The sequence below is a fragment of the Pantherophis guttatus genome, chromosome 1 (genome assembly GCF_059756535.1).
Source record: "Pantherophis guttatus breed Tessera chromosome 1, ASM5975653v1, whole genome shotgun sequence".
NCBI lineage: Eukaryota > Metazoa > Chordata > Lepidosauria > Squamata > Colubridae > Pantherophis > Pantherophis guttatus.
This window is the reverse complement of record NC_142063.1, coordinates 240,120,681-240,131,755: the sequence shown is the minus strand read 5'-3', so window position 1 is coordinate 240,131,755 and position 11,075 is coordinate 240,120,681. Positions and strand designations below refer to the sequence as shown.

General features: G+C 36.8%; 1 pseudogene across 1 annotated transcript in view; it reads right to left on the bottom strand.

The window, feature by feature from the left end:
• The window catches only part of LOC117660902 (small ribosomal subunit protein bS21m pseudogene), a 71,155-nt pseudogene that overhangs the window by 35,493 nt on the left and 24,587 nt on the right, over nt 1-11,075 (bottom strand). The gene's annotated exons all lie outside the window — the stretch shown is intronic.

Genomic DNA, 11,075 nt, shown 5'->3' with positions numbered 1-11,075 from the left:
GTTATTAACACAGCTGCCTGCAATTTCTGCTGGTTCGAATCTCTCCAAGGCTCAAGGTTGACTCAGCCTTCCATCCTTTCTAAGGTAGGTGAAATGAGGACCCAGTTTGTGGGGGCAATAAGCTGACTTTGTATAAAATATACAAAAGAATGAAGGCTATTGCTTAACGCATTGTAAGCCGCCCTGAGTCTCCGGAGAAGGGCGGCATATAAATCAAATTAAAAAAAAAAAATATCGAACTCCTACTGCGAACTGTGTTGAATCAACATTCGATTAGAAGATACACTTGAAATTTAGTTAAATATATTTTTTAATTTATAAATTGGACCCGTACATAGTATACAATTCTTTTGACGAAGAAATTTTTTTGATTTTCAAAAAAAAATTTTTTGACTAAACTGGGAAAATAAAAATTTCCACATTTTCTCTCCACATGCTTACAAATTGATATGTTATCTTGCTTGAATTATGAAAATGATTTATTTTTCCTTTTTCTTCTCCTGTCAAGACAAACTATATTATGAGGTTGCATGGCCAGCTATGTTTCTCTTGCAATATCCTGAAATTATGTTCCCTTTTAAGAAAAGCTGAAAAAATAAATACTCAGGAGTATTTATCTTAATCTTTTAAATACATTTGACTAATGTACATATATTAAAACTTGTGTCAGTTCTGTTATATGTGCACTTTTCTAAAAACATCTTGTCATTCCTTTACATAATCAAAATAACTACTTATGCTGGAATAATTTCTTAATTTAAATCCTTTAAATTTTAAAAAGTTGCATTAGGGCAGAATAGGTCATGGTCAGAAGCAGATTTGTTGGTTCATGTGACCTAATTTTATAGCACGCTACATTTATTTCATGTCTAAAAGACATTGCTGTCAGCAACCAAGGAAAGCATTTCTTGAATACCTTAAACATATGACAAAATTCCCAGGGTGGAAGGAGTGGGGATGGGAACACACCATGGGCCTTACTCTTCACGTTTGTAATATTCCCTCTCCTCTCATACCCATAATGTAACCCAGGGCTGTCAAACTTGCGGCCCACAGGCCAGATGCGTCACGTGCTGGTCACGCCCGGTTTAGCAAAGGGGAAAAAAGTCCTGATACAACACGTGATGACACGAATTTGACACCCCTGATCTAACTTCTGAGTTATACATTATACATAGAGAATTTTGACATCCTTTATGCATAAACTTCCTGGTTTATAATTCCAGATTCATTTGTGTGGGCATTAATTGGGTAGTACTAAACAGGTCAGATGGCATGGTCCAGTTGGCCTTATAACTGTGGACCCTCTTCATGTAAATAAAGCAGGCAAGGGAAATAGTTGCAAGATGAGATAATGCACTGATAGACATAATCAGGAACAACTTCAGATTAAATTATATTTAGAACTCTGAGCATTCTTGCGTTTCTGGAAATTAAAACTGGAAGAGACGAAGAAAAATAACCCTGCTACTAATATTTCAACTGTATAGAAATTGGGATATGTTTTCTATAGAGCTGGAATAATCAGAACTTTCATCTGTTTGGCTATTGTATCATGTCAATTGGCCATCCCTTTCATTATAGGGTTTATTTTAGAAGTGCTACTTTTAGAGTCCATCAATAAAATTTTCATACCCAGAGATGTTTGGAACAGCTTATTCCTTAAGCTATGGAAAGATTCCTAACCTTAAATGGCAACCTATGGTACGCTCTACTATAAATGAGTACTTCTCTTACCTTATAGCAAAATGAAAAAGATTGGTTATAATAGTTAACCAAATTGTTACTTTGTTTACTAAAATTCATTACTAATTGATCACATTGATCCAAAGCAGTCTGGATGACAAAGAAACATTGACACTATTTCTGAAAATACATGATATCTCCTTGGACTTTAAACAGCTGTGTAGACCTAAAAGGACAATGTTAACTTGAAAATAAATCCCACTTCAGTATGTCTCATTCCCAGGTAAGTGTGCCCATGGTGCAGCTCTGTGTTTAGTAAACCAGTTCTGGATTCTTTGGACGATCAGTCAGAGTTGTGTTACTCACACTTCTGGATTTATATCTAATGGAAATATGCTTATTGAGAAAAATCAGCTTCGATTTTTAACAGCTTGAAAATGAGGAAATGTTTGCTCCTATTAACATGTCAAAATCAGAAGAGCCAAGGCAAAATTTCCAAATTTCTCACAATACCTCATAATCTATTTCCTCTGTTGCTTCTAGTCTTCTTCCCACTTTGTCATTGGAATGGCCAAATATAAAGAATCCAAGAACTACTGTTGTCAAGAAACACTTAACAGAGAAGGAAGTGTAATCATGTTTAATGTTTACATTTTAAATCATTTCAGCTTACACGATTATCGCCATTGGCTCTTTTAATATACTGTTGTTTTAGAACAGTGCCTTTTTGTTTGATATTGATTTTTATATCCTCCTAAACTTGAAAATCCTTCAGTTCAGTTGGTAATCAGCCTCATACATGTGTCCATATGCTCTTCTACCAAGATTACACCCATGGTTAAAGAAAACACATTTAGGCAAATCTTTCAGAAGGCAAACAATACTTTAAAATATATCTCAAATGATTTTATTAAAACATTCTAGGTAAAAACATTCTTTTGTTCCTCCTTTAAAATATATATTTTTGCTCAAACTCAGAAACGAAAGACAGGGTGCTGAACTAAGATATATTTTTAAATACAGTATACATATATATATATATATTTGTAGTTATTTAAGCAGATTTGTCAAACAGTCACATTTGATATAAAAATCTGTTGCTAAAAGGAGTTTCATGAGATGTTTTATACTCTGAAGCGGTGTCTTATTTTATGGAAGCATTTACGGTATGTTTGTATACTGAATAACAGTAGTGTCCTCCCTCTCCCTTCAGTGTGGTATTTTTATAAGATTGTTTTTAATGAGCTTTATGTAAGTTGCTATCAGTTTAGTTCTCTTTCTCTTATGTCATTATGCAACGTTACCCTTGTAAACAAATGTATTCATTTATTTTTGCCATATAAAAACAAAGCACCACAACATACTGTGGTTGCAAAAGAAAAAGTGATGACTTCCTTAACTTTTTATTTCTTTCTACAGATATTATTAGCCATTGATGAAATGTTTCTTTTCTTAAAAACAGACCTCAGTTTTTAAATTTTCAAGTTAAACTTGATCTGTATGTAATGTATATATATATTTCCATGGAAATAATTAGAATAAACAATTATTAAGACAAACTTTTTCTGTAACAGTTTATAGGGAAATGGCTATTGTTAACTAGCTAGACTTATTCTTGGAACTATCAATTAAAATATTCTAAAAATTAGTTTTCGTGTATTGGTTGAAGCACCATTTTAAAGTCTCTTCATATTATGAAAAAGAATGCTCAGACAAGATTTTTTTTTTTTGTAGATATTCAAAAATAACAAAAGCTTCAGATAAGTTCACGTTATGTCAGATGAGTGGAAGAATGTGACCGCATAAAGAATTTCTGATAAAGGCAGCAAGATATTTAAAAGAACAATGAATGACTCATTCTAGTTTTCATTTCTAATGTGAATTTCAGTGCAAATAATTAATGAAATGTCTTGTTTACATTAGACTGACAATGTGGAGTTGTCCAGGTTGTTCAGTTGGGCACTTTTGTCGAAAAGAGAGGCATGCAACTTTTTCTTGATTGAGGGCCCTATGTGGTCTTTGAGTGATGTGGTATACAAACAAAGGCTGCATTCCAAGAAGCGGTGGAAGAGGCCACAACAAAAATCAAATTTGTCATCATTTGCATTTAAGTTTGATTAAAATGAATTATAATTAGTCTGATTGTTCTCCTGTCCTTATTCATCATTTTCACCTCTCATTAAAATTACAGATTGGTAACTATCCAGAGATCTTGGGATTAATTTCATACCCTTTAAACAAATATGAACACTCAAAATTGCTTTATATTTACAAGTTGGAAAAAGGTTGAACTGTTGTTTTCTAAATCCACAAAATTCAACTCGTGTAGAAGCTCAAAAATCTTCAAAAGTTTTAATATTGTAATGTAGTAAAGAACACTCTAATAATAATAATATCAGAAAGAGATTCAGGACCACTCAATGTCCCATGCTAAAGATCAATTCCATTATCATTCTATTCTTCCTTAATTTTCTGCTATGGTTGGCCATTTTAAAAAGTTCTTCCTTAAATTGAGGAAATACTCAGGTTGGCTTGTTTTCTGTTCCTTACCAATTCTTTATTTTGTGTGATGTGTTTGTAAACCTATGGACAAGGGCTATCCTATTTTGATTGATCTTATGGAATTCTTTTTGAAACTTAGGAGATGTGATTTGAATGAAAATAACCTGATATCATGACCTACTCTGTGATGATTAAACCATTGTTGTCTTCCATCCAATTTATTTCTATACCCAAAGTATCATTTCCCATCTTTAACCATAAATGTGTATCCTGCTCTCAGAAACAAGTTTATATTAAGTTATGATCGTTTCATGCCAAGTGAGGAGGAAGATTGGGTGAGAATAGTTTTTTTAATGAAAGCCATATTAAATAAATCATTTTTTTAAAAATCATAATTTATTTGTATCCTGCCTTTTATTAATTTACAAATAACTCAAGGCATACCCATCCCGCCTTCCTCCTCCTACTTTCCACACAACAACAACCCTGTGAGGTGAGTTGGGCTAAGAGACTGACTGGCCCAAAGTCATCCACCTGACTTTCATGACCAAGGCAGGACTTGAACTCATGATCTCTCACTTTCCGGCCTTAGCCACGAAACCAAACTGGCTCTCTGATTTTATCAATCAGTATTTGTTACTGTTGAAAGTGGGATCTATGCCTGCCAGTTTTTAAAAAGAGGATAATCTTATCTTGTACTAAAATGTAGTACATGTAGGATACCATACATGTGACACTCATTCAGCACGATTAAACTGCCTTAGTACAGTTGATTTGGAATCTAGTAAATCTGTGGTAAATAGGTAGAATATACCCTTGCTTTCTTATAAGGCTGGGTGTGTCCCCTCATGATTCTGAGAGATGTCTATTCTTTAAACTAAGGCAGTGGTTTTCAACCTATGGTCCACAAACCCCTGAGGCCTCACGATGTTACAGGGGGTCCGCTAAGGTTTGAAGAAATATTATGATTTAAATATTGAATTAAGTCTTGGTGGTCTGTAGCAATGGTCCATGGCCCCAAAAGTTATTTAAAGGGGATCCATGATGAAGAAAAGATTGAGAATCACCAAACTAGGGTTTTCCAGATAATGCTGAACTGTAAGTCCACCATGTTTCTTAATACACTAGCAGAGTGTGACTCAAAGGAGGTAGTCCTTCACTTAGAACAGTTCGTTTAGTGATTGTTTACAACGGTGTACAATGGCACTGAAAAAAGTTACTTATGACCATTTTTCACAGTTCTGACCACTGCAGCATCCCCACAGTCACATGATTTACCTTTGGATGCTTGACAACTGATTCACATTTATGACCATTGCAGTGTCCAGGGGTCATGTGATCGCCTACAACCTTCTGACAAACATCAATGGGGAAACCAGATTCACTTAACATCTGGGTTACTAATTTAACAACTGCAGTGATTCACTTAACAAATGTGGCAAGAAAAGTCATAAAATGGGGCATGTCTCACAAATTTCTCACAACAACATAAATTTTGGGCTCAATTGGGGTTGTAAGCTGAGGAGTACCTGTATTTCTAAGTCTTTTTTAAAATTACCTTGTTAACGTATATGAATAATTTCACATTTCCTTCATATGAATCAGATATATGACATTGTGCATGGAAAGCATTATAGTAAATTTATTGGTAAAGAGAATCTAAAGATGTCTTGTTGGTATTGCTCCTAGAAGGTTGATTCTACACTGATGCTAATAAGCATTCTCAGAGGAATTCATTATTTTGAAACCCATTCCTAATGTGAGATGTTTTGTGCATTTGAAGTTCATGCTAATTTCCACAAAGGGTTCCATTGCTAAGCAACATATTCTGTTATCTCTGGAGGGCAAAGGCTATACTACCTATATCTTAATTAAAGCTAAAAGAAATATATTATCCCTCTCCAGTGCAGTTAAAGCATTCGAGAATGTTCTCTGCTTTAAATTGAACCGATCACCATTTTTGTAACTTTTTTTTCTTATGACAAGCAGAACCACCAATGAAACAATTTAAAAACAAGACTTTCTTTTAAATCTACCATTGGACAATCCCTGTGAAGTTCTGCAACAGGTAGATATTTTCTTTAAATTCTTCAGTGGGACAGGCCAGCAACAAATCATGGAAAATAATATGCACATATTCTCTGACCAAACTGGAAATAGATTTCAGGGCAAAATGAAATATAAGTGTGTGAATGCTAGAAGAAAGAGAATGAAACAAAACAGACATGATGAAAGAATATGAAAGAACATGGTGAAAAACTCAAAATCATCAGGAACTGGAGAAGATCCCTCCCAATTTTTTCTTCTTCTATCTAGAGCTAATAAGTTACAATGAATCACTTGTCTCTTGCAGCCAAAAGCCAAGATCTAGACTCTCAGAATTACATAGATCTTATATAAAACATTGATCAAAGATAAGTCAAGGATGCACACATTATCTATAGAGATCTGAAATACGAAGGATACAGGAAAACCCCTTTATAAGGGATAAAGATGCATGATTACAAGAAGGAAAAGGCATCACTCAAAGTGTGAAAACATTGTCTGCAGTAACATTATTTAAAATGTGATATCGATATATCAAATGCTTTGATGTATGAGAAGTACAAAGACCCTAATTGTTACCTTACTTTTCTGTACTGAGGAAAGAGCAGACACAAGCATACACATCCTTAAATCTACACATTTTGTAGGTATTTTGAATTCTTGGCAGTACATTAGCACAACTATATAAATAATGATAAAATTAATAGAAAAATTAAAGAATGTATAGCACTGTGGTTACACATAAAGTTAACTTTAAAACAAGTATAACTAATGTTTTGTTTTTATTCCATCCCTCCATATTTTCTTCTGTTTATATTTGTTCCCTAAAATTCAAATTCATACGGAGGAAGAGTTGGATAAGGCCAGGAAGGCCTGACAAATACAGACTAGCTATGAGGAGGAGGAGAGATTAACCTTGAAATAGAATGAGCAATAAATAAAAAATACAGAAAGTTCAAAACTCTTTGTTCAGGAACGAATATAAAGAAAATAACCTTTTTTCAGTAGCTGAGATCATCAAGAAAATTCAGGTAAAAATAACAACCCAATTCTGAAAATAACCAATGTCTGCTTCTTTATGAATTGGATGCTGGAGGGTGAAAAATATTTCATTGGTGAAAAATAACAGCATCAGTTCTCACCCTCGCTAGGCAGAGTTAACCAATTTGCAAGCCAGGAGGTAATCTGTGGCCATACCATTATTGAGGCTAGTAGGACCAACACCTTTCACATCATACATGTGCGTATAGCATCAGCAGACACAGAAACCCTCTTATTCTGCTGATAGATTGCAATGGTAGTAAAAGAACTGTATTCGATTAAGGGTTTGTTCCATATGTAAAGTGGTGTTTATAAGAGGTACATATAAAAACAGCAGGAAAAATATTGTTATACAGTATCCTGGGGAGCCACTGCCCCCACATTTTTCAAGCGGTATTTTGGAGACCCTTGAACCACACATCCAATAATGCCTTGCTTGTGGTCAGATAAGCATTAAACAATTGGAGGTACACACTCTTTATTATTGTGAGTTGTAATTTCAGCAGTGCAATTTGACTTAGGCCACAATTCTCGGGCCAAAATATACCATGTAGTGTTTGAATAAATCAGAGCTAATACAAGTTGATTGATACTATGATCAGTCTATCCTCAGCTGGAAGGAGGGGACGAATTAGTACCATTTACCTTAGTGTGACCTTGGTATGACACCCATAAAAAGGAGATTATTTTTGCCATTGCAAAAACTTTAACTGAGGAAGGAAGGAGTTACAAGCTTTTAAAATGATGTGTAAACCCATATTATGCATGGGAGAGGAAATCAGGAGAGTTTTGGCCTCCTATTAAAAAACAAACAAACAGCATGCCACCATGAAATCACTCTTTGTATATGGCAGCCAATGTGGATTTGTGGTACAATGGTTAGAATGCAATATTGCAGGCTAATTGTGCTGATTGCCAGCAGTTCGATTCTCATCGGCTCAAGGTTGACTCAGCCCTCCATCCTTCCGAGGTTGGTAAAATGAGGATCCGGATTGTTGGGAGCAATATGCTGACTCGATAAACCATTTAGAGTGGGCTGTAACTATACTGTGAACCAGTATATAAGTTCTAAGTGCTAAGTTTAATGCAAGGGCAGTCTGACAGTTACTCAATGCAGAGTGAAGGGAAATTGGTGTTGGTTTAACATGCCATATAAAACCGAAGTTGATTTAGGAGACTCCAGTAAAGCAATGAAGCAGCAGCTACAGCATATAATTAAACAACGCTGGGTAATCACAGAAAAAAAAAAAGAATATGGGGGCAGAGCAGGGGTGAAATCCAGCAGGTTCTTACAGGTTCTGGGGAACTGGCAGCAGAAATTTTGAGTAGTTCAGAGAACCGGCAAATACCACTTCTGGCTGGCCCCAGTGTGGGGTAGGAATGAAGATTTTGTAGTATCCTTCCTCTGCCACGCCCACCAAGCCACAACCACAGAACCGGCAGTAAAAAAATTTGGATTTCATCACTGGGGCAGAGCAAAGCTTTGATGATAGTAGCAACATCTTCATTCCACGTAAAAAAGCTTCAATCCATTTAATAGACTTCCAGTGTATTTTACCAAAGACTTTTTTTAGAGCATCCACTTTATGCTTGATTGCAGTCAACAGCTCAAAAACTAAAAAAAAAAACCCCAAAAAACCACATCTGTTTGCACTACTGGCAAGCTTTGCTGAGTTATTAAATCAATTGCATCCTCCCTTTTTAAGGTATACATCAACTTCATTCTGCACAAGCAATGCAGCTGCTGAAATAACAGTTTGAACTAGAGGGCACTGGGATAACTGGATGCCCTTAGGGGAGAATAAAGTTCTGTTAATTGTTGGCTTTCACTCTGCTAGTAAATCCTGCTCCAGAGAATTATTTCTATCTGAGGAATAAAGGGGCCTGGAATTAGGGAATTGGCTGCTTGCTTATTAGATATATCCAATTACATGTGGTCTGAGACCAGGGGTGAAATCTACTTATCTTCCCTACCGGTTCGGAAGTGCGCACACACACCATGTGCGATTTTGGACCCTCTCCACATGCGTAAAGCCTTCTGCACATGCTCAGAGGGTAAAAAATAGGTTACTTCCTGGTTAAAACCAGGAAGTAATGACGTCTGGGCAGGTGGGCAGAGCCTCATGCTGCCGCCGCTACCAGTTCACCTGAACTGGTGCAAACCGGTAGCATTTCACCCCTGTCTGAGACCTGAAGTGTAAATGCTGACTGTTCTTCTTTTTTCTATTTCCCACTCTAGTCCAATCTGATTGGTTAACAGCAGCCTTATTCAAGTAGCTAGAAACCTTACTACCTTTGCTTAAAACAAAAATTCTTTTAATTGCAGGCTAAACAAGGTAAGATAAAATAATAGAAGCAAGTAAAATTAAATAAAGGTTTATGAAATGTTTGAAATACTGAGGAATTTTCTACCAGATTATTATTTTGTGAGCTGCCCCTCCGAGTAAAAGAAGAGAAATTAGGTATGTCAATAAGGACTGGAGGTGGTGTTTGTGTGTGTGTATGTGTTCTGCCAACACAAGATGATCTTGTGGATGGAACTCTGCTTCATATCCAACTAGAGTTCCATAAATCACATGCTTCATACCCAACTAGAGTTCATATCCAACTAGAGTTCCATAAATCACATGTGATCTGATTTCTGCCTAAAACTGCCCCACCCTAAACATCTTACATGGCATAAGCAATATAAGGTAAAGGTAAAGGTTCCCCTCGCACATATGTGCTAGGCATTCCTGACTCTAGGGGGCGATGCTCATCTCCATTTCAAAGCCAAAGAGCCAGTGCTGTCCAAAGACGTCTCCGTGGTCATGTGGCCGGCATGACTAAATGCCATAGGTGCACGGAACGCTGTTACCATCCCATCAAAGGTGGTCCCTATTTTTCTACTTGCATTTTTTATGTGCTTTCGAATTGCTAGGTTGGCAGAAGAATGCTTACAGTAGTAGCTCTTTATCTCATACAAAAAAGGTTATGCTTGCTCAATAAGAGCTACTAGGTGCAACGTGAACTACATTTCATCCACTGAATATCCTAAGAGAGAGGTAAGCAGGTGTTGCATTTGGGAGCAAGTAGCAAGCAGATTCCCAAAGGGTTCATGAACTTTTCAGAATGAGAAACATCTGGCTATACTAGCATGGCTGGCTGCTAAACATCTGCAGGCCAGCTAACTGACTGTCAGCTTTGCAAAATAGACCAGGCAGGAAACATAGTCAGATGGGCTAATTCTTCTTTACTGTAAGGTTATATTAACAGAATCCTGCTAGTCTGAAAACACATTTCTCCTCCCATCCCCTTTACAGCCCAAGAAACTAGAGAGGGTTCTTTCTGCATTGCTTCCCCACCCACATTCCTGCAGCATGCCTAAATTGCTTTTTAATCTGGCTAGTCTCTTGGCTGCCTCTCTTCTCCCTGTCTCCCAAGGCCATTCCCTCAAATTTGACAGGAATGTAGTGGTGCAGAGAGACCCTACCCAAGGGCATATTGCTTTACTATTTCCCTTCCCTTCCATCTTGCTCTGGATTGACAAGGAATTTTGAGTTTATGATGATGTTTCAGAAAAAGCAAAGCCAAGGCAAAATGTGCTTACAGAATAGATCAGGAGTGTCAAACTCAATTTCATTGAGGGCCACATCAGGGTTGTGTTTGACTTTGGGGACTGGGTGGGCATGGCCATGTCAACGTCACTTGTGTCGGGGGCACCTGTGGTGGCCTGAGCACTCTGCCAGCAACCACGGAGCTTGGGAGGGCTGCCTCCCCGAGCTATGTTTTTGCTGGCAGAGGGTTGCAGGAGGCTGTCG